The sequence below is a fragment of the Triturus cristatus genome, chromosome 12, assembly GCF_964204655.1.
Source record: "Triturus cristatus chromosome 12, aTriCri1.1, whole genome shotgun sequence".
In the NCBI taxonomy this organism is placed as follows: Eukaryota; Metazoa; Chordata; class Amphibia; order Caudata; family Salamandridae; genus Triturus; species Triturus cristatus.
The window spans coordinates 563,735,289-563,755,307 of record NC_140595.1 but is presented as its reverse complement, the minus strand read 5'-3'; the positions used below and the strand labels follow the sequence as shown (position 1 = coordinate 563,755,307).

General features: G+C 42.5%; 1 long non-coding RNA gene across 2 annotated transcripts in view; it reads left to right on the top strand.

Annotated features, from left to right (window-relative positions):
- LOC146776269 (uncharacterized) overlaps positions 1–20,019 on the top strand; it is a 130,486-nt gene that overhangs the window by 14,865 nt on the left and 95,602 nt on the right. For both annotated transcript variants that reach the window (XR_014972154.1, XR_014972153.1), the window contains exon 2: positions 89–190. This is a non-coding gene — a long non-coding RNA (uncharacterized LOC146776269). The remainder of the gene's footprint in view (positions 1–88; positions 191–20,019) is intronic.

Genomic DNA, 20,019 nt, shown 5'->3' with positions numbered 1-20,019 from the left:
ATCCAAATTCTTAATAAACATATTGAATTGTACACAGGGCAAAGAACTGATGACGTGTTTTTTTTTTTTGTTTTTTTTTTTTTTAAAGCTACTGTGAACCAACAAGCCACCATCAGCATTTCCCTGCAACTGCCCAGTTGACCAGTGGCACCTGGACTGAATCCTGCTGTTGGCCTCTGCCTGACACCCTGTGAGTCTCTACGTGCCTTTCATGAAGTCTTGAGGGGGGCTTTAGATGTGTGCCTCTGTGGTGGATTGAAACTTTGCGCGGGATGAACTTGGTTGGTATTTCTGACCCATGCCCTATTGCGGCCAGCTTCAAGTTGCCTACATTTCGGACTACTGTGACCATTTACTGTTATTTGTACTTTCTGCTTCTTTGCACTATTCCTACCTAAAACTTTAAAAATGTATATCTCCTGTTCCCCATACAGCCTTTTTGTCATTGTGGTTTCATATTGTTTATTAAATGTTACTCTGTTTCTAACTCGGTCTAGGATTTTTATTTTTTGCATTTTTACTTTATTATGGCTTTTTACTGAATAAATACTTTACCATTGCCCTAAGCTAATACTGTCTGTTCTCTGCATAGCTACCAGGGGTTTCAGCTCAGGCTAATTTAGTGAATTTAAGGGTGTGCCCTAACTAGGGATGTGAATACTCGTTGAGGTGAGTAATTATCCACCTTAATTAATAAACCAATTTCTTACAGTCCCTAACCTCTCTGTATATTATCTAACCCCACTAAGCATCTCTGAGCACATCTTCCCAGCATATACGCTGTCTAGATCATCTGCCATATTTAGGCCCTCAACTTGCATGTAAAACCAGTTCTTAATCTGAGTTTCACAAAAAGAATTATACCATGTACATGTTGCCATTTAGAGCACTCTTCACTGCATATCTCACTGACAGGTAATTACATAGTAAACTCTCACTGCCTACTCACCCACAGTATTTACCCTCACTCACGTGCAATATCTATTCACCTACAGCCATATGCTTGCCACCCACTCATCCTAATGCAGTACCACTCACGTCAATACCTGATAAGCCACTCTTCCCACCATTTGCCAATAATTAATTACAGTACCATTCCTGCCACTCTAAACCCACAGGCAGCCACTAGCACAACTTAATCGCGCCATTCATTTACTGCAACCCCATTCACACAAAGCACACTCAGCTACTTGTAGCACATCTGTTTACCTAAGCTGTTGAGTCTGTAATCTCAACAATGTATCATTACTCACATTGCACGGTAACTTTGTCACAGTAATTTCTGTCTGGCCCCTGTAAAAGAATTGTTTTAAGTGCAAAAGGTTGTGTTCATTTTTGCAGTGCAATTGGAATTCCATGCATTTCAAATAATTGTTTCAATTTAGAGGAAAGTAGTGAGACTTCATTAAAAACTGCCGTGATACCGTGTCACTTCATTGAAAGCTGGTGCTTACTATGCAAGTTAAAATGGGGCTGACATTTGAAACCACACTACAGTATGTTCTTCCTCAATTAAATCTACATTTATGGTATTTCACAATTAAATGGTGCGGTGATAACACTTGGTAGAATTGTAATTTTCCCACAAAACTATGCCAGACAGGTATCCAACATTAATTGAGGGCCTGTATGTTGTTGCCTAACCATACACTTCAGTGAGCTAGAGAAACCTATCAGTCGCTGAGTTGTATATGTTTTGGATTCTAATTTGAGAAAATCCTTTTCCAAAGGTCCTTATGGAGTCACCCTCAAGTAATGAAACCACAAGTTGAAGTACTCATGAAGTCACTGTGTAGTAATACAAACACATCCTGAAGTAATCGGGAAGTTATCTGCTCCCATACTCCTACAGCATGAACAAGACCCTTGAGGGTATCGGAGCGCTTTACACTTGTTAGAGAACAGATACATATACAACCAATACTAATCAAGTTGAGAAAGGAACATTCTATGACGGAATCACCTTTATGATGGGACAGAAAGTCAGAACAGTAAAATAACAAGTTAACTGTATCCTGAGAGAAGACGACAGTCAGGTGGGCTCCGCGCAAAAGAGTTCCATGGACCTAAGCCAAAAAAAATTTCTGAGGATGCCGTTGAGAGATTCAGTTTGGTTTCGTTGGGAGGGAGTTCCAAATTCCCGAACGATACCAGAGAAGGCTCTATTATAGGTTTTCTTTTTAGTTAATCTCTGAGGTTTCAGCAGTAAAGTGCACAAGCTTCAAGAGGATCTGGTGCCCCCAGAGAGTACAAGCGTCTGAGCCAGGTAACTTGGGATGTTGGATGGCAGAGTGGAAGTCCTTGGGCAGTAAGAAAGGTTTTTATTTTCTTAAGATTTTTTTGTTTAGAGATTAGCTCCTTTGGTGATAGTATTTGTATGGTTCTGCATGTTGAGGTACTTGTCGAATGATTACTAGTGATCTTGCTGAGTCAATGATTTAAGGTGGGCAGTTGAAGGCTGTTAGATGCTTTATCAGGTCATTAATGACGACTGATTGGTAGGGGCAATTAAGAGGAATTCCATTTTGAGTGTGTGAAGTTTGAGGTGGTTGCAAATAAGCCATTTCTTTTTCTTAGGGTTAAGATGAGGGCTTTGATGTTTCCTGGGAGGAGACTTTTAGGCATAATAGGGTGTCATCAGCATACATGTGGTAGTGCATGTTAGATGAGCTCAGAATGTGTTAGTTGCTCCTTGAACAGGTTAAAGATAGTGGGTGAGAGGGAGGAACCCTGTGGAACCCCTAATTTGACAGGCATAGACGTAGATATTGTAAAACATAAGCACAGGTGCACCACACATCAATTTCAGAAACTGAGAACAATTGTGTAATCTATATACAATACAAATATTATTCAAAGTTTTCCTTTTATTCTAATTTCTATTGCTTTTGAAACGTGGTCATAAACAGTTTTCACAACGATACAGCTGATGCGTTTCGTCCTACCAGGGGACTTCTTCAGGACTGTTTATTTAAACAAATAATAATACACATCAATATAAACCAAAAACAAATATAGCAGTTTACCAGTTTAGGACAGTCCCTGTGACTCCCATATTGCCTTCCAGTCGTTCTTGTAGGTTTTCATGCTTAACCGTATCGAAAGCTGAGGAAAGGTCAAGAAGGATAAGGAGTCCTGATTAGTTTTGATCATTTTTAGTGCATCGTCCACTATATGTGTAAGTACTGATGGTGTTGTGCCCTGTTTGGAACGTGCACACGTGTCAAAGAGCTTTGTCAGATTTGGAATACTAGAGATTGGGCGGAAGTTATTTAGGTCCTTGTGATCAGCTGTAGGTTTTTCATACCTGCCCAGCCTTTAGGCAATCCGAGATTGTGCCTTGAAATGAGCGACATTAACGATCTTGATCCAAAGTGGGAGAAACCAGTTTGATCTCATTGAAGAAGTTTGGAGGGTAGAGAGTCATTATAGTGTTTTGAGTGTTTCAGTTCAGCTAGAATTTTAAGAATGTAATTTTTTTCCATGGTTTTGAAGGAGTTCCACGAAGCGTTGTATCCAGAGTATGTGCTCTGAAAGACTTGAGGTTAACGCAGCCCAGAGAGTGGCAGGGCTAGAGAGAGATGCTTGAAGACTGTTCCAGAGCCCTCTTCAGATCAGCTTCAATAATTTCCTTCTTTTCAAGGAAGGAGGCAAATTCTTCACAATTTGATAGTAGCCTTGGTCTGCCTAAGGGAGGATTGGATAGGCCAGTTTATGAAGTTTAATGAGCTCAAATAGCTTTTTTGATCTTTTTCTTGCTCGATCTAGTTGGTTTCTGAAGACATTTTGCTTTGGAGTTTTTAATCCTTTTATAATATGAATTCCTGAATAATCTCAGATGCTTGAGGTGTTCATGGGAAGGTGAGGATCATCACTTTTGTTCAGCTAGTCTCAAGTTGCATCTTTCAGTATTCATTCTACCATTGTACCATAGTTTAGAGTAGTTTCTGGACACACTTTTGAGCAGTAAGATTGCAACTGAATCTAAAGAATGTTCATGGAGCCGCTGCAGTGGTTTGCAAGATCTTGTCCCCGGGGGGGGCGGAAGGAGGTTATTGCTGAGGGATGTTAATGTATTAGAGTTAATGTTGTGCGTGCACCTTTTCTATATTTTAGGTTTCATTGACTGAGCAGTATTTGTCTTTGCATATTTCAGAATGTAGAAAGTGATGTGGTGGTCACTCTATTTTAGTTGAATAGGGATTGCCTTAGCAATGATGATATCTAAAGTCGCTCTCTTTTTGCAAGTGGAGCTCTGTCTGAATTGTATCAGGTTGAGATCAGCAAGGAAACATTTAAGGCTGCTGATTATGGGATTGAAAGGGCCAAGCCCATAAATTCTGGACCTTTTCTACAATCACAATCCAATGGTTTTCTCTAGCAGCATGGAGGCATAGAGGGGAGAAAATGAGTTATTATTGCCAATCAAATCAAAAAGAAATCCTTTGGACACATAGTAACCACAAACAACTACATGAGTTTAGTTAATTACAAAGCCAGAAATAATTGGACATAAAGGCACTTAAAGACGAGTGTAAAAGTACATCAGAATCAGCATAAAGCCAAATCTGCACATTCAAATGAGATGATGTACAATGAGCAAAACAATTATTTAAATAAGCAGAATGCAGAGTATCTGAAAGCATGAGTCCACGTTTCCCTGTATCGAGGGTTGATGAATATAAAGCATTAATCTATGCCTACACTAATGCTAAGATGACATCCTTACTCGTGCATATTCAGAAAGGAGGAATAAAAAGTGTCAGCATGGTGAGTCTTCCTAAGAAGTCTCTCCTCCATCCATTGGTCATGTAGCGTGAAGCTACAGGGTCAGATCTTGTTCTAAGATGCTCTTGCTCCGAAGGCGGAAGAAGTGGCCACTTTCCCTACTCCCAACACCACATTATTTCAGGTATCTTTCCCAAGATTCCTTGCGGGTCACGCCATCTGCTCTGAGTACAATCCTAAAGGTAGTTATCTATGTAATAACTGTTTTCTTCTTTTTGCAACAGTTTGTCCGTTTTTTCCAGGCCTTCTCCTGTGCGAAGCACAATGACCTATCTTTGTTGACTCGGGCTATATAATTGCAACGACTTCTCTTCTCGCCTTACTAGTAAAACAGACATTATTTTAGCTAACAAAAATGCTTCTTTCACTTGCAAAACAAACGTGAGAGAAGAAATTCCACAGCACATATGAAATTCAGCGATTAAATCTAAAGCAAGAGTTTCCAGGCAAATGCATTTTAGGACTACAAGATTCAGCGAACATAAGAAACCAGTGTATGAGCTTTACAAATTTGCATAGGAAAATGAGGCACATTCATTTAATGTATTTACCTACATGCAAAAAGATGGGATTAATACACCAGTTTAGTACAAGAATAAATGTAAATTTCACAACACAAGCTCTTCTAAAAAAATTCTGCTAGTTACATTAACCTTCTATGTTAATTCTCCATGTTACTTTTCAATGACCTAATCACATCATGTTTCAAGTTAAAATATTTCACAATTCTAATACCTCATCTTAATACAACAAAAGATTATATCCGGGTTTGCGCTACATGTGTTATTATAATGCACCGTACTAATAAAATGCAATTTCCGCTACATCAGGTCCCCCCTCTGATGGTGCTGAGTCATCACAAAACACTTTAAATCCCTGTAAAGTAGACCGATCTAAACAGATGTCGTAGCTAGTCTCCTCTGTCTGAACTCCTCTGTTTCAGATTCTCTTGACTGTCCTGCAGTCTTTCCACCCTTTTTTCTCTCTCTCCCCCTAAAGGAATTCTCCATGCACCTCGTGCCATTTGTATGCCCTTAACAGAGCTACCAAAATGATCACACAGATCACAAGTATGATTGGCTTCAAGATGTATACAAGAATTCCCTTTCCTAGGTTAGCAAACCAACTTCCAACTGCTCCAAACCCCATAGCAATCTTGTGCCATAATCCCTCCGTTTCCAGGTCATGTATCTCATGATGCATCTCAGTGATGATATGTATATATCCACTCAGATCTTCACTTTTATCTGGGACAACTCTGTTGGACCTTCAGCATCCGACAGACTCTGCCTTCTTTTGCTAGTAACACATCTAATGCAAGACTATTTTGTATCTCTACCTCCAGAGCCTAACTTGCCTGTCTGGATAAAATATGATAGTCGGGAATTAAAATTTCTCAGATACAGAGGGCAACATTGCTCCTCTCAACAGCCACTCAACTTAGAAAGCCCATTTTCATGTCGCATTTGTAAGATCTCGTGCTCTATCATGTACCCCCTATGGCTTTTAAATATGGCGACCTCACCTCCTCTGGTACTCTACCATTTACTGCCAACTTCTTATCTTCCCATACCAGGGATACATTCAAGGGTAACCAGCCTAATCCCTCTTTGACATTAAAGAGTCTTTATTTTAATGCAAGGTCCATTCCTAAACATGCTATAGAAATTTGGCTCTTGATAACTCGGCGATCACAGGACTTATGTTTTATCACTGACACCTGGCTCAGACCTCAAACTCTTCCTTGCATTTCCGTAGCGCTCCCCGAAAACTATAAAATAGTAAAACTAGACCGAGAACGAAGACCAGGTGAGAAAGTATCCATAGTCTTCCAAGATTCACTCAAAGTTACATTACTCAACGCTGTGCTCACAGACTGGGCTGAAATTGTGATATTTAAAATCTATCTTCCCCAAGGAGTTGTATGGAAAGGAGCCCTAGCCTATTAACCCCCAAGCTCCAAGAAAGACTTCAGTATCAAATTAGTGGAACTTATTGCCCCATATATGTTATCTACGCAAAATTTCTTCCTTATTGGAGATTTCAATTTTTATGCTGAAATAGCATTGGATTTTGAGGTCTCCAATTTACTTTCATATTTAAAAATGTCAGATCTCCATCTGGCTGAATCGGGTCCCACCTATATAGCGGGTCCTACTCTGAACCTCCTATGCAATCATTCTTAATCCATGCAAATGGATGTACCTGAACCTTTGACATGGACTGACCATTTTCTATTAAAATTTAACATTCCTGTCAATGCCATTACTACTAAAGTCACCTATGGGAGACCTGGTAATGCAAGACATTGGAAGCAGGTGACTGCCAATAGCTTTGTCTGCCTTTAGGGCTCCTGTATTGGAGAACACTACAGATATTAATTCCTTTGGGACTGCTTTCTCCATCTCTCTTAGATGCACTTAACAAATTGGCTTCTAATCATCCGCACATCAGTAAACCTATGCAGTCTAATACCCCTTGGTATACTGCCGACCTGAGAATTGCCAAAACTAACGGCAAGAGATTAGAACGTAAATGGAGATGCACCAAAGGTGCTCTCAACAAACTACACTACAAACGAATCTTAGGAACATACCGTACCATGATTCAAAATCTACCTAGAGCATACGCCATCAACAGAATTGCACGAGCAGATAATTCTGCCAAAGAACTATTTAAGGTTGTAAAAGAGCATACCAACCCTCAAGTGTGTACCATGACTACAATGGCCACCCAGACCCTCTGTTATACCCTAGCCTCCCATTTCGTGAATAAAATAGACCACATCTACCGCAACTTTCAGTACAACATGTCAACCTCATCACTCCACTGCTCGGTTAACTTTTCCTACAGTAAAACTCAGGCCTCACTGAAGATATTTAAACCCATCACACGCATCCAACTGTCGGATCTTCTAAACAAAATTAGATCTGGGTCTACGGCGAGTTCATGCCCCCTCATATTTTTACCTTGCTAGCTTCCTCTTTGGTACCACAAGTTGCATCTTTATGCAACCTATCTTTGTCTTTAGCTTCCATCCCTCAGGAATGGAAAGTTCCTTGTGTTGCACCTACTCTTAAAAAAAATAAAAATAAAAAAAAGCGCACCTTGATCCCACTGACCCCGGCAATTATTGTCCCATAGCTCTTCTCCCAATAATTGACAGATTGCTGGAATCTCCTATAAATAAACAGCTGGTATCTTACCTGGACACTCGCTCCTTGTTGAATACCTCTCAATCAGGCTTCCGCCCTCAAGACCGCACAGAGACCATCCTTGTTGCAGTGAATGACTCTCTGTCCTACTTTGGACGCCGGCAAGCTAGCTATGCTGGTCCTACTTGACCTGTCAGCTGCATTTGACATTGTGTCACACCATATCCAAATTCAACATCTTCAAGATATAGGTATATACGGCACTGGCTTACACTTGCTGACAGACTTTGTGAAAGATAGAACTCCAACCATTACTCTAGGTCCTTTCCCATCTAAGGCTGAGTTCCTGAACAAGGAAGTTCCTCAGGGCTCTGCCTTGAGCCCAACTCTTTTCAATATTTCTCTCCCCCCCCCCCCCTTTTCTCAGTTAGTTAAATACTATGGCTTTGAGATTCTCTCCTATGCAGATGATACCCAGCTGCTCATCTCTCTCGAACAGGATTATGAGTGTTAAACAGAGATTCTTCTCCTGTATGAGAGACCTCTCCACTTGAATATCCTCAAATTGTTTACAACTGAATGGAGACAAGACTGGAATACTACTTCTTGGAAAAGCTCATCGGTATTGATAAGCTATCAATGAAGGATCATGTGACTTCCACATGTGGTATGTTTCAGGGCAATACGCCTCCTTAAGAGGATTTTCCAGTGGCTGCCACTTGACTCTCGTAAGACCCTCGTCCAGGCCCAGAATATAAGCCTCCTTGACAATGGAAATGCGCTCGTAGTAGCATCCAACGCATCTCTCCATGCCAAGCTGCAGGTGGTTCAAAATACCACAGCCTGACTGGTTAATAAAGAGCCATCGGGCACCCCAACCATCCATTTGCTTGGAGCCTTGCATTGGCTCCCTATTATCTTCAAACTTCTCTACTTGACACACAAGGCTCGGACAGGTAAGAGGCCCAAATATTACAGGACAAATTGAGACCTTACTGCACAGACAAACTTTAGATCAAAAAAGCAGCTCCTTCTCTGCCCTCTAAGCATCTGCACATCTAAATATGGCAGACGGGCCTTCTCTCACCTGGCTCACTAACACTGGAACAAACTCCCCTTGGCCATTAGGTCCTGGACAGATTTTGCTGGCTTCAAGAAACAGCTTAAACCTGGTTATTTTTAATGAGCAGCTCCTGATTCTCTGCTACCTCAGCGCCGAGATGGACCTTCAGGGATGAGACGTGCGCTATAACAAATACCAAATAACATCACATCACAATCGCCCTTATCGAAACCATTTCTCCATTTGGGAGCAACAATTACTGAGCTGTGATAACCGATCACTTATCCACAATGGTAGACCACCTCCTAATCTTGATGTCATTCAATACCACACCCGAACTAGGTATCATCGCTCCAAAAAATGTCTTACAATTCCACCAACACTCAGTCCACGTTAGATTTTTTAATTTTTTTTTTATTTATCTTGTTCCTTTCCTTCCAAACCCTCCAAATCTTCCACATGTTGTATGGCAGTTGTGTTTCCGAACATGTACCATATCAATTGTTCGGAAGCCGAACCTATGCATTCTTCCGCCACACAATATACTCCTGGCACCGCTTGCACTGCCTCTTGAAGAAACGTTTTTAAGGAACCATCAATTAAAAAGATATGGTCACACGCACCCGGTCCTAAAAAAAATAGTGACATAATGACTCTGAACTTGACGAATGCAAAGCTTGCCTCGTTGTTCTTAATCCAAAGCTATTGGACCATAACTTCCCTTATCCTTATGAGCTAACTCCTCCTTTGTCCACTCATTTTCCTTCCCTATTATTAAGCTTAACAATTAAACCTCTTTGTCTATCTTATATTTGAGCTACAAACTTCTTTTTTATGTCTGTTAATGTGCAAGTCAGTTTGTCTATGCCCATAAGCAGTCTCTAGTGTTACTGTAGGTAAAAAATACTTTCCCATTCTCTCTTCTTTCTTATAATAATCCTATTTGTTCAGGTGTTTGTAGACTGATATATCTGAAAGTACCAAGTCATAAATTCGAGAAATAGTACTCGTAATGACCCTTCTTATACAAGTTCCTAAGGAGCAAACTACAAGAAATGCCATACGTCAAGGACAGATATCTAATCCCTTCTTCACCTGAAACTGAAGCAGGCAATTGCAGGCACACATAATAATCTCTAACATCCATAGATGGTATTCACATATTCATACAGCAGCTTAGCATAAGCATCCATTGTGTAATCGCCTTTAGACAAATTTATATGCAGAAAGCGACTACTTTTCTCTATTAGGCCTATATCGGATACTAATGTAACCTCTTTTGAGGCAGCAGTGGTAGGTGTCCATGTCCCATGTACCCCCAGTCCTTGTTCCTCAGCTTTGTGTGCATTTAAAATGGACTTGGTAATGACTACAGCTATCACTATCAATACTCTTACAATTGGTGTACCTATAACACATTTGTGCCTGTGATTCGAATCTCCAGACTCCATTATCAAAGTGGTTTGGATTGTATTTGTAGGAGGATCAACAGTCTTTTTCTCCACCTTTTATTCACTTGCAACAAAGTCTGTGTGCAACTCCTTTTGGATCTTGTCAAGTTCTCACGTCTTTAGTATATTATTTAGAGCTTGGAAGACTTACCTTGCTCTCTTCTTCTAAATGAAAAGTCCCAATATTCTTCTTCCACACTAGCCTAGGTTATCTTTTTTTAAGCAATTGTATTTACAGTTCAAAGGTTCAATTTACATCCCTTACGAGAGAAGAGCCAATCTCCTCAATGACTCTGTATAACCGTTCTGCTGTCAATGCTGCAATCTCTTGAGGAAACGATGGCGTTCTGAATCTCGGACATTCCGTCTTCTAGAATCAGTCCTTAAATCACTCAACCTTGGTGGATAAGGCACAGTCAATGACAGAATTGCATTAACCTCTATTTCAGGAACTCTCAGCAAGATCTCAACAATCAGTATTGAGAAATAAGCCCTCGCTCTCCCTGGCATTGGTAACCAGATAAGTCCACTTGGGAGAGGAATATCTGTAACACTGCACTCTTGGTCTCCTGGACCGCTTCACGCTTCCTGTGTCTTGCTCAGATTCACTCAGATGAGACTGACGATTCACTTATTGGTACAAGTTCTCTTTCAGATGCAAGTCTCCGGTTCCTTCTTTTCTGTCACACAGGCCATGTTTTATTTGTGGCATCCTTCTTCCTTAACTACACATGGCTGATTTCCACACCAGTCTCTTCTCCTGAGTCAGACTCTATACCACTTGGAACGTTACAGTCTCCCTTAGAGCCTATACCACGGTCTTGTGTAGTTTGACCCCTGTCAGCTTGATCAGGAGAGTATCCACCCTCATTCGGAACCTCAACAGCTTGGCTTGCCTCTCCTGTGACCACTTGTTCACAGCTGGAGCTACTTCTGGGAGAGGAGCTGTTTCATCGAGGGACCTGTGACTTCAGGTTTGGAAAGCATGGATCCAGCTTGGTACTCCTCCACACTTCACAGGAGTATTGGTCACCATTATTACCTGATAAGGTCCACGCCACCGAGAGTCAAGACAGTTTTTCCTTATGTTCTTTTAAACAAGCACCCAATTCCCTGAGATCCGGTTGTGGCAGAGGTCTTTCGAAGTTGGTGCATTTGCTGCTTCAACCTGATGAGACAAACAATGAACCACTTCAGCCAAACCTTTACAGTAGTCAAGGACCAAGTCGGCAGTGATGCTAACCAAAGCAGTTGCTGGCACTGCAGGCAAGCGCATCGCCCTTCCCATCAAAATTCCATGTGGCTATAACCCAGTTTTCCTGTCAGGAATGCTGCGCAAACTCATCAGAACCAAGGCAATGCATTGGGCCATTTCAATAATGTTGAAGCACACGCTTTCGCTAGTTTAGCCTTTAAGGTTCCATTAACTTGCTTCACTATGCCAGATCCTTCCAGCCTGTAACTACAATGCAATCTTTGGTCTACACTCGAGGCAGTACACAGCAATTTCATGACTTCGCTGCGGAGAGGTGCGTTCCTCTATCCTCCTCCAATGCAGCTGGAAATCCGCATCTAGACACAAGCTCCCTCAGCAATAATTTTTAGTTGGATAAGCTTCCATCATAGAGAAAAGATTAACACAGCAACCAAGATGTATCTCAGCCCATTACACACAGGCATCTCAACGAAGTCCAGTTGGATCCAACTGAAGGGACCCCCTGATCTGCCAATGTGACTAAGAGCAACAACTGTCATTTTCCCAGCATTCATCTGTTGATACGCGACATCCCGATGACACACTACTTATGCAAAAAACAAGAGAGACCAAGGACCAAATCTGGGGGCGTCCTTATCCCTAGGTATTTTTTTTGTAAACAACGTGGACAAACCCATTACAGATGACTCGGTTACAAATATTATGACAGGCACGACTTAGGTTTGTAAGAAGAACCCTCACCCACCAACCTAGTTGGTGGCCTGCTTCATCATAGGGCTCCCAACTGGGTAGCCAAATGCTACCCAGCTGTGCTACAATGCCCGATACAGCGGAGCAGGATTTTTTGCCCATTGTCAGCCAGATGATTCAGTAAGGCAATAATATTGTCCTTACAAACCACCTGTGTTTCAGATGCAATGAGGTCATCAATGTACTGAACTAGCATGGAGTTTCGGGGCAGAATCCAGCCCCCAAGACCTGGTTGAATATAAATGGACTTTCAATATACCATTGAGGGATAGGACACCACATTAACACAGGATTCTCCAGATGGAAAACAAATAAAAATTTGCTTTCCTTGTGAAATGGGATGGAGAAAAATGCCTGACAGTTGTCAGTCACTGTGAACCTTACCTCCCAAGGAATCTGAAATAGGATCACAGATGGTATCATTACCACAGGGCAACATGGTATCACAATGTTATTCATCTTTCTTGGGTCCTGAACAATGCGATACATTTTGCGCGGTTTCTGGAAACCCATGCTGGGCGAATTGCATGGACTTCCTATGATTTCCTTCAGAATGTCCTATGCAATCATGGACTCAATTATAGTTGTGTAATATCTGCCACCGTTTCCGGGGTCAGGTTGTACTGAGGTGTTTTCAGGAATTCCGAATTAAGCTTTATCTGTGTATGGACTGACACCTCAAATCAGTAAGACTTCCTCTAGTGTGAAGTCTCATACCACTGGAGAGACGGTGTTTCTCAAATCGAGCGGCATGTCTTCCACTGTCAGTGAAGGAAACATGGCTACACCATGATTTTGATTTGCCAACTTAAAAGCAATGTCTTCATCATTAGTCTGCAATTCAATTCAATTCCCTTTGGCGCACAATATATGGTACAATTCAATTTGGACAAGGGGTCACACCCTAGAAAACAGACTGGACTTGAATCACACACCACAGACTGATTTCACCAGCACCTCTTCCGTCAAAGGATTTGTCATTCTTTTGTTGGCAACTTTTAAACTTGGAACATTTCTTTTTCTTCTACCCCCCCCCCCCCCCCTTCTTCAAATCCATCCAGCGCTTCCATTAGGGGCAGCTGATGATAGGTTTGAAAAATCTGCGAGATTCTCTGAAGTTCGGGCACTTGCACTAACTGGTTCTGATGTATTGATTCCCTCCCGCATTAAGAGATCTAGGCCTAGTCCCTGTTGGTACCACGTCAATCACTTGCATGAGTTCTCCCTCCTGCACTGGTTCACAGGATTTAAGCAGCACTCGTGCTTTCAATGTTCGATCTTGTGACAAAAATGACAAGCAGTGGTCTTTTTCAGTGTCGCAACATCTATCCCTGTTTTGGGATCTATAGGTCCTGCTCTTTTCTCTGTCCCAATCTTTCTTTCACCTCCCGAGACATTCTCTTGATTGTGAAGTACTGTTCCTCGTGTTGCCTGAACCTGCTCTCCTTTTCTGTACATTTTGCATTTGAACCAGCATTAACTTCTTTCATCCTCCTATGTTTTGAATCTACCTCATCACTGCAAAACCTGGCATCCTGCAGAATTGTGCCCACTGACTTATTTGGCCTGCAGATCAAATTTTGCTGGATCATGAGGCTAACCTCTGGCCTCAGTCCTGTCACACATTTTGAGACCAATTGTCCCATGTCTTTTAGGGTCGTGTGTGTCTAACCCAATGTACTGCTTATAGGCTTGTAACAGCCTTTCATAATTAGCTTGCACTGACTCTTTAGGTGGCTGGGTCATTCGATCTATCTTCACCCAATTGATGTTTTGAGGTGCTATTTTGGACTGCAGCCTTATGAGCTTGCACTGACTCTTAGGCTCCTGGGTCATTTAATCTATCTTCACCCAATCGATGTTTTGAGGGGCTATTTTGGACTGCAGCCATGTGATCACCTGTTCATACTTTTTCATAACCAATGATGAAAAACCATGAGTCACTGAATCTCTCTGGTTCAGCAGCAGGCCACTCAATGCCCATTTTACAAACAGACCACAGATAACCACAATTTTGAGCAAGGTATTTTAGTCAATCCACATCACCTTCAAGATCTTAACACAACAATCAACTTTTTTGTACCATTCAGAAGGTTTCTCCTTCAACCTGGGAAAATCATTTGTGAATGCAGCAAGGTCACCTTTACTCCAAGGGACATGCACATACCCACCGATGGGCACCTCCTGTGGTATATATGCTTCAACTCCAAGCGTTCGCCCACCTGGAGGTGGTGTTTCCCCTGTCACTTTTCTCGTACTCTTCTTCTTAGATCACCTTTCCTCCCACTTATCCAGCATACTTCAAGCCCTTATTCCTATGACCAACTCTTGGATATGTGTTTTCAATCCTGTCACTCTTTTCCTCCAGCTTTTGGTTACTGTAGTTAAACCAATAATTTCCCTTTAACATTTTTGTTCGAGACAAGTCTTATCCGTACCGCTGAGCTAAGTCTTAAAACTTCTCATGCACTCTTCTTGCCCTGCGGGTAACATCCTTCACTACAAACAGATGATCTGGCTCATAGGTCTCTATTCTTTCGAAAGGTAAATTCTCACTGATCTTGTGTACCTCCCCACATCAAAAAGTTTCGCCTTTACCGAAGCCTTGATAGTTCCAGACTTGATGTACTAATCTGACCCTCCTTGAGATTGTTGTGTTTTTTCAACCAGTATTTTAAGTCTTAATTGTGCAATAATAATTATATATCTGAGACGTCCAAGACTTGTTGATTTCCAGTGGCTCCCTGACTGGTGCCACTTGCTTCCGAGACGGCACCATTTGGTCCTCCCACCAGAAGTTCCCACCTCCGTAGGTCTGAAGTAGTGCTGTCCATGGGTATTGACCGTATAGTATTGGAACAAATGCGTACTCCCGAAGGATCGGCAGTAGCTGCTAAAGGGGTACTAGATTCTCTAGGCACTAAAGATGGACAATTTCCATTTGTGCTCCCTGATCTTCCCAATCAGTTCCTTCTACCTGTATGGACTGTCACTGATTAAGGTTTCCCTCTGAGCTTGGGTCATACACAGGAACAACAGGACCAATAGTGACTGGAATTCTAAGAGCTTCCAGCAACCATGAAGCCGCCCTAACTCCATTCTATTCCATACCTTCTAAGGTAAACACTCCAGTCCCCCTCTACTCCTGCTCATATCCTCCCCACAACTCCTGTACAATGAGCCACTTGAGCTGGCGCACTTCCCATGACTTCTGCACTTCGTGAATCTTGCCCCCAACCCCTGATTGCGGATTATAAGTTGGAGAATGCTCAGATAGCAACCCATCAACAAGCTGTCGTCAGTCTCACTACTGTCGTTTCTATTTACCTTTCTACTCCTGTTCTGAGAATCTCCCTCTCCTACCAACATTGGGTACAACCTTTCTCCCTCAATAGTATCCACTCTCCATCTCTTAAGCTGTGCGTCCCATCATGCATCCTGGCATGCTCTCAAATCTTTCCTCATCTTCCCTTGTATTTCTTCCTCTGCTTAGCATGTGCTGCACGCATCCATGTGTCTAATGCCTCATACTGTGTTGGTCTAAGCAAAGGTCGCAATTCAAACATTCCTCTCAACTGGTACAATACATCTAACTGAAATTAACCAAAATGTGGGAATGACACATCGCCCTCCATTTCAGTGATTTTATGCCAATTTTGAAGCCAAATTATAGTATGGAGCCCAAATTTTGTATAATGTGCTGGAGTATCTTCGGGTGGTTCCTCCTCACCCACTCGAGTAACAACCCTTTGATCACCCCTGAAAAGATCCTTCAACACCCTAAAACATCACATGATTTCCATTGCAATTTGTTTGAGATTTTTCAATGGACAGTTTCTTCAACCACTACTTCCTGATGGCTACCAACGAATCCCAGCGTGATGTTATACCAACTGACCTACCGCAGTGCGGTATACTCTGACTTGTCTATCACTTCTCGCAGCGGCTCACTCTCCTTCACAATTTCTCTGTGCACATTCACTCAGACAATCGTTTAAAACTACTTAATTGTCTGCCATCTAAAAGATCGATGGAATCCAATCATCCAAGAACATTCACAGACCGTGACCCTCAACCTGGGCTCGTCAACCGAACCAGTATAGCTCACCCCTGTACACAAGGTTTACCAAACTATTCCCATATGTCACATTCATACAAAGTTCCCTATCTTAGGAGGAACTGCCAATGACGTCTCAATGCAACTCCTCAATTTTTTGGTCAGACAATTACAATCAATCTCTGTGCCTTCTGCACCCTTAAATATCCTGGGAACTTGGGCCACTACGTGACCTGGAACTCTAATCTCAATACTTGGACCACATCTGGCCCGAAACCAAACAAATCATTTCTGCAATCTAACATACACCCTATTGATACTCATCTGTTCGCCACTGATCGCTGCACCAGCAAACTCCGTCAGTCTTTGCCGGAATCCTTCGCTCTACGTTATCGGACTTTAGGCTCTGTTTTGCAAACTTGGGGTCCTATGTTCCACTTTTCTAGGCTTATTTTAGATTCTCCCCTCGCTTCATGCGCCAACCATCCTACTCTGCTACCAAGTGAAAGGGCCGGGCCCATAAGTTTTGGCCCTGTTCTAGAATCTCAATCTGATAGTTCTTTTTAGTGGCATGGAAGCATAGAGGGGAGAAAAATTGTTTTTATTGCCAATTAAATCAACAAGAAATCCCTTGGACACACACATGGTAACCACAAACAACTACACAAGGGTAGTTAATTTATTACAAAGCCAGAAATAATTTGACATAAATGCACCTCAAGACGAGAGAGTAAAAGTACGCTGGGGGAGGAGCAAGAGGACAACCTGGTGGCTGCAAGCTAAGCAGTCGCTTTCCTCCGGAGGCACCTACGTCCCACGCTTGAAAATGAGGCAAAAATGAGACCAGTATACTGGCATGATTTCGGCTCTAGTGACCCGCTATGAATTGGGAGCTTTTTTTAATGTACTGACGCTTAGGGAATGTGTTGCAGTGCATCAATAAACTTACCGCGTTGGACTGCTGCCGCCATGAAGTTGAGGGGCCGAAGGGCAGCGGCGGCACGGACTCAGAGCGGAATCCGGAAAGGGCAGCGGCTGTGCGGGGAGCCTCTCTGCGCCATTCATGCTGGAGAAAGCTGTGTGCCTGGAGGTTACGAACTGGTGTTTGCCCTTGGAGATTGCTGGGCTCACCTCCATTACCATGTATTCACAGCCTCAACACGAGGTACAGGGGGGGTCTGGAGGAGGGAGGTGACTCAGTGTAGTTTCTTTGTTTAATACACCGGCAAAGGAGGACGGTAAGCTTTTCCTTCCCCCTTTCTCCACACCGCAAAACCCATTAGCGCAGTCATTTGCAGGGCAGCAGGGGGGGCCTTTAATATTAGCGTGGCACAGCACAGTTCAGCTTCTGCTAACATTAGTACCCCGATAGTAGAGAGCGTAAGGAGAGGCAGGAAGCGGGAAGGGGGCGACTAAAGGGAAACCCTCCTAGAAGAATATCAAGCAGCCCTCGGATGGAGAATCTGTTGCACCAAAGAGTTTAACGTACAGGAAAGAGGGGACCATAGAAGCTGTAAACAATTCAACCTTCCAGCTCGGTGAAATTAAGGGCAGGAACATTCAAACAGGCAGAGCCAAGGGTAAATCTTTAGAGTTAAAAACTAGGATTACCCCTTCCTTGAGATCCTACTTTAAAATTCAACCTCTGGTGCTAGACGTAGCAAAGCAGGGGGAGACTCTTAGGAAGACCTCGGGGCAGACTGAACTGAGACCTTTGGAGGACATGGAAGAGGTAGCACTTGAGATAGTTGATACCCCAACATCGCTTGTGCAAATTGCACCTATGTCTAAACCTGGGTTTAAGCGCAGGAGGGGGATAATCACGTAGTAGTTGATAGCCGTGTGCATGAAGGAAGGAGGGAAAGTGGGGGTGGAGAGGGGGAGAAAACATCTGTGGCCCTTGACAATGGGGGGTCCTCTGAGGCAGCTCTGTAGGTGCTTTTTTCTACCCTTTCAACAGACATTTGAAAGGGTTTCTCTGTCTGAGGCAAATCAGGGGGAGATCAGGCTCTTCTGTGAGTCTTTCGAGGAAAAAAATCAGTCTCCTGAACTCAAGGACTGTTGCTTTGGAGAGTTCAGTTAGAGAACTTAGTAACGACTTGGGAGCAGGTAAAGCAGATTTATCAGTGCTTAAAAAGGACGAGGCTGCGCTCCGAGAGACTCGAAATGCTAGAAAATAATTCTCGGCGTAATAATTTACATCTTTAGACTGTTCCTGAGGGAAAGGAGGGGGAAGACCTTAAAACATTTATTGTGGCTCTCATAAAGAAATTGGTCCTGATTGAAGAATCAGAAGAAGACCTAAAGAAGGACATAAACGCTTCAGGAAACACCCCAATCGGACGAAGCCAAGAAAGATCTTGATAAACTTTCTCACATTCTCCTTGAAAGAATTGTTTTTGAACTGTGCCTTGAAACAAAAATTATTGCGTCCTAGACTTTGCCTTCCAAATCCGTTCTGACCTTGCACATGCCGCTCTGGATCGACAATGGGAGTTTGGCAGGAAAATGGAAGATTTTAAGAAACTGGGCGCAGTGGCCCACTTAAAATTTCCTGCACTCCTAAAAATCATGTTCAGTAACAAATTGTGCAATTTAAAAACCATGCAGGAGGCTGACTAGCTTTTGGAAAATTTAACCAAAGTCTCCAATTAGTTTAGCTATGACGATAGGCACACAATGGGGTCTCTGAGAATCTTCTACTTCAAGACTTAAGAAGTCTTAGATAGGGAGTTCTCTTTTTTTTTTTTTTTTTTTCTTCGACTAGATTAAACATATAGGGTCATTGTACTAGGAATAGACTTTTAGGATTCTTTTCTCTTTTGCCTGTTTGAATTGATTTATTATCAGTTAGGGATAGGGTAGGATGCTCCGGTAGGCAGAAACTGGACTTTAGTCCAGGCAGATGGAGGTAGGGTTCTCCAGGGAGGGGCTCACGGGGTGGTAAAGGGAACACAGGGTAGGGAGCATAGGGGTAAAAACAAACAAAAAAAATCTCATTCACCTTTTAGATTGGTTAGTTTATGGGTGTCGCACCTGGCTTGGTGTTGGCATTCGGGGAGACCTGGCACGCTCAAGGTTCCGCTGTTTAAACCACCATGAGAACTCTACAGTGTTTATCCTGGAATGTTAATGGTCTCTGGGTGAAAAGTAGGAGGCCAAAAATCTTACAATACCTCAGATTCCCCTGCTCAAATTATCTTCTTACAGGAGACCCATCTCCTGAGAGAGGAAATAAGTGGTATCTTTAGAAAGGTTAGATGGGTGGAACATTGTGTTAGCTCCAGCCAAAGTGCCAATATTAGGGGGGGGGGTTGGCTTCTTGGTTAAAAAGCAATTAAATGCCCGGCTTTTAAGTTCGATGATAGACCCAGGTGGCAGATGGGTTATCGTCCAATTATCTGTCAAAGGTTCTTTATTAACGGTGATAGGCTATTATGGCCCTAACCAGGATGACCCATCCACCCTGAAACCCATTTTCACAAATATCTTGGAATTTCCGGAACCAATCATTCTTGCCGGTGACTTTTATATAGTCT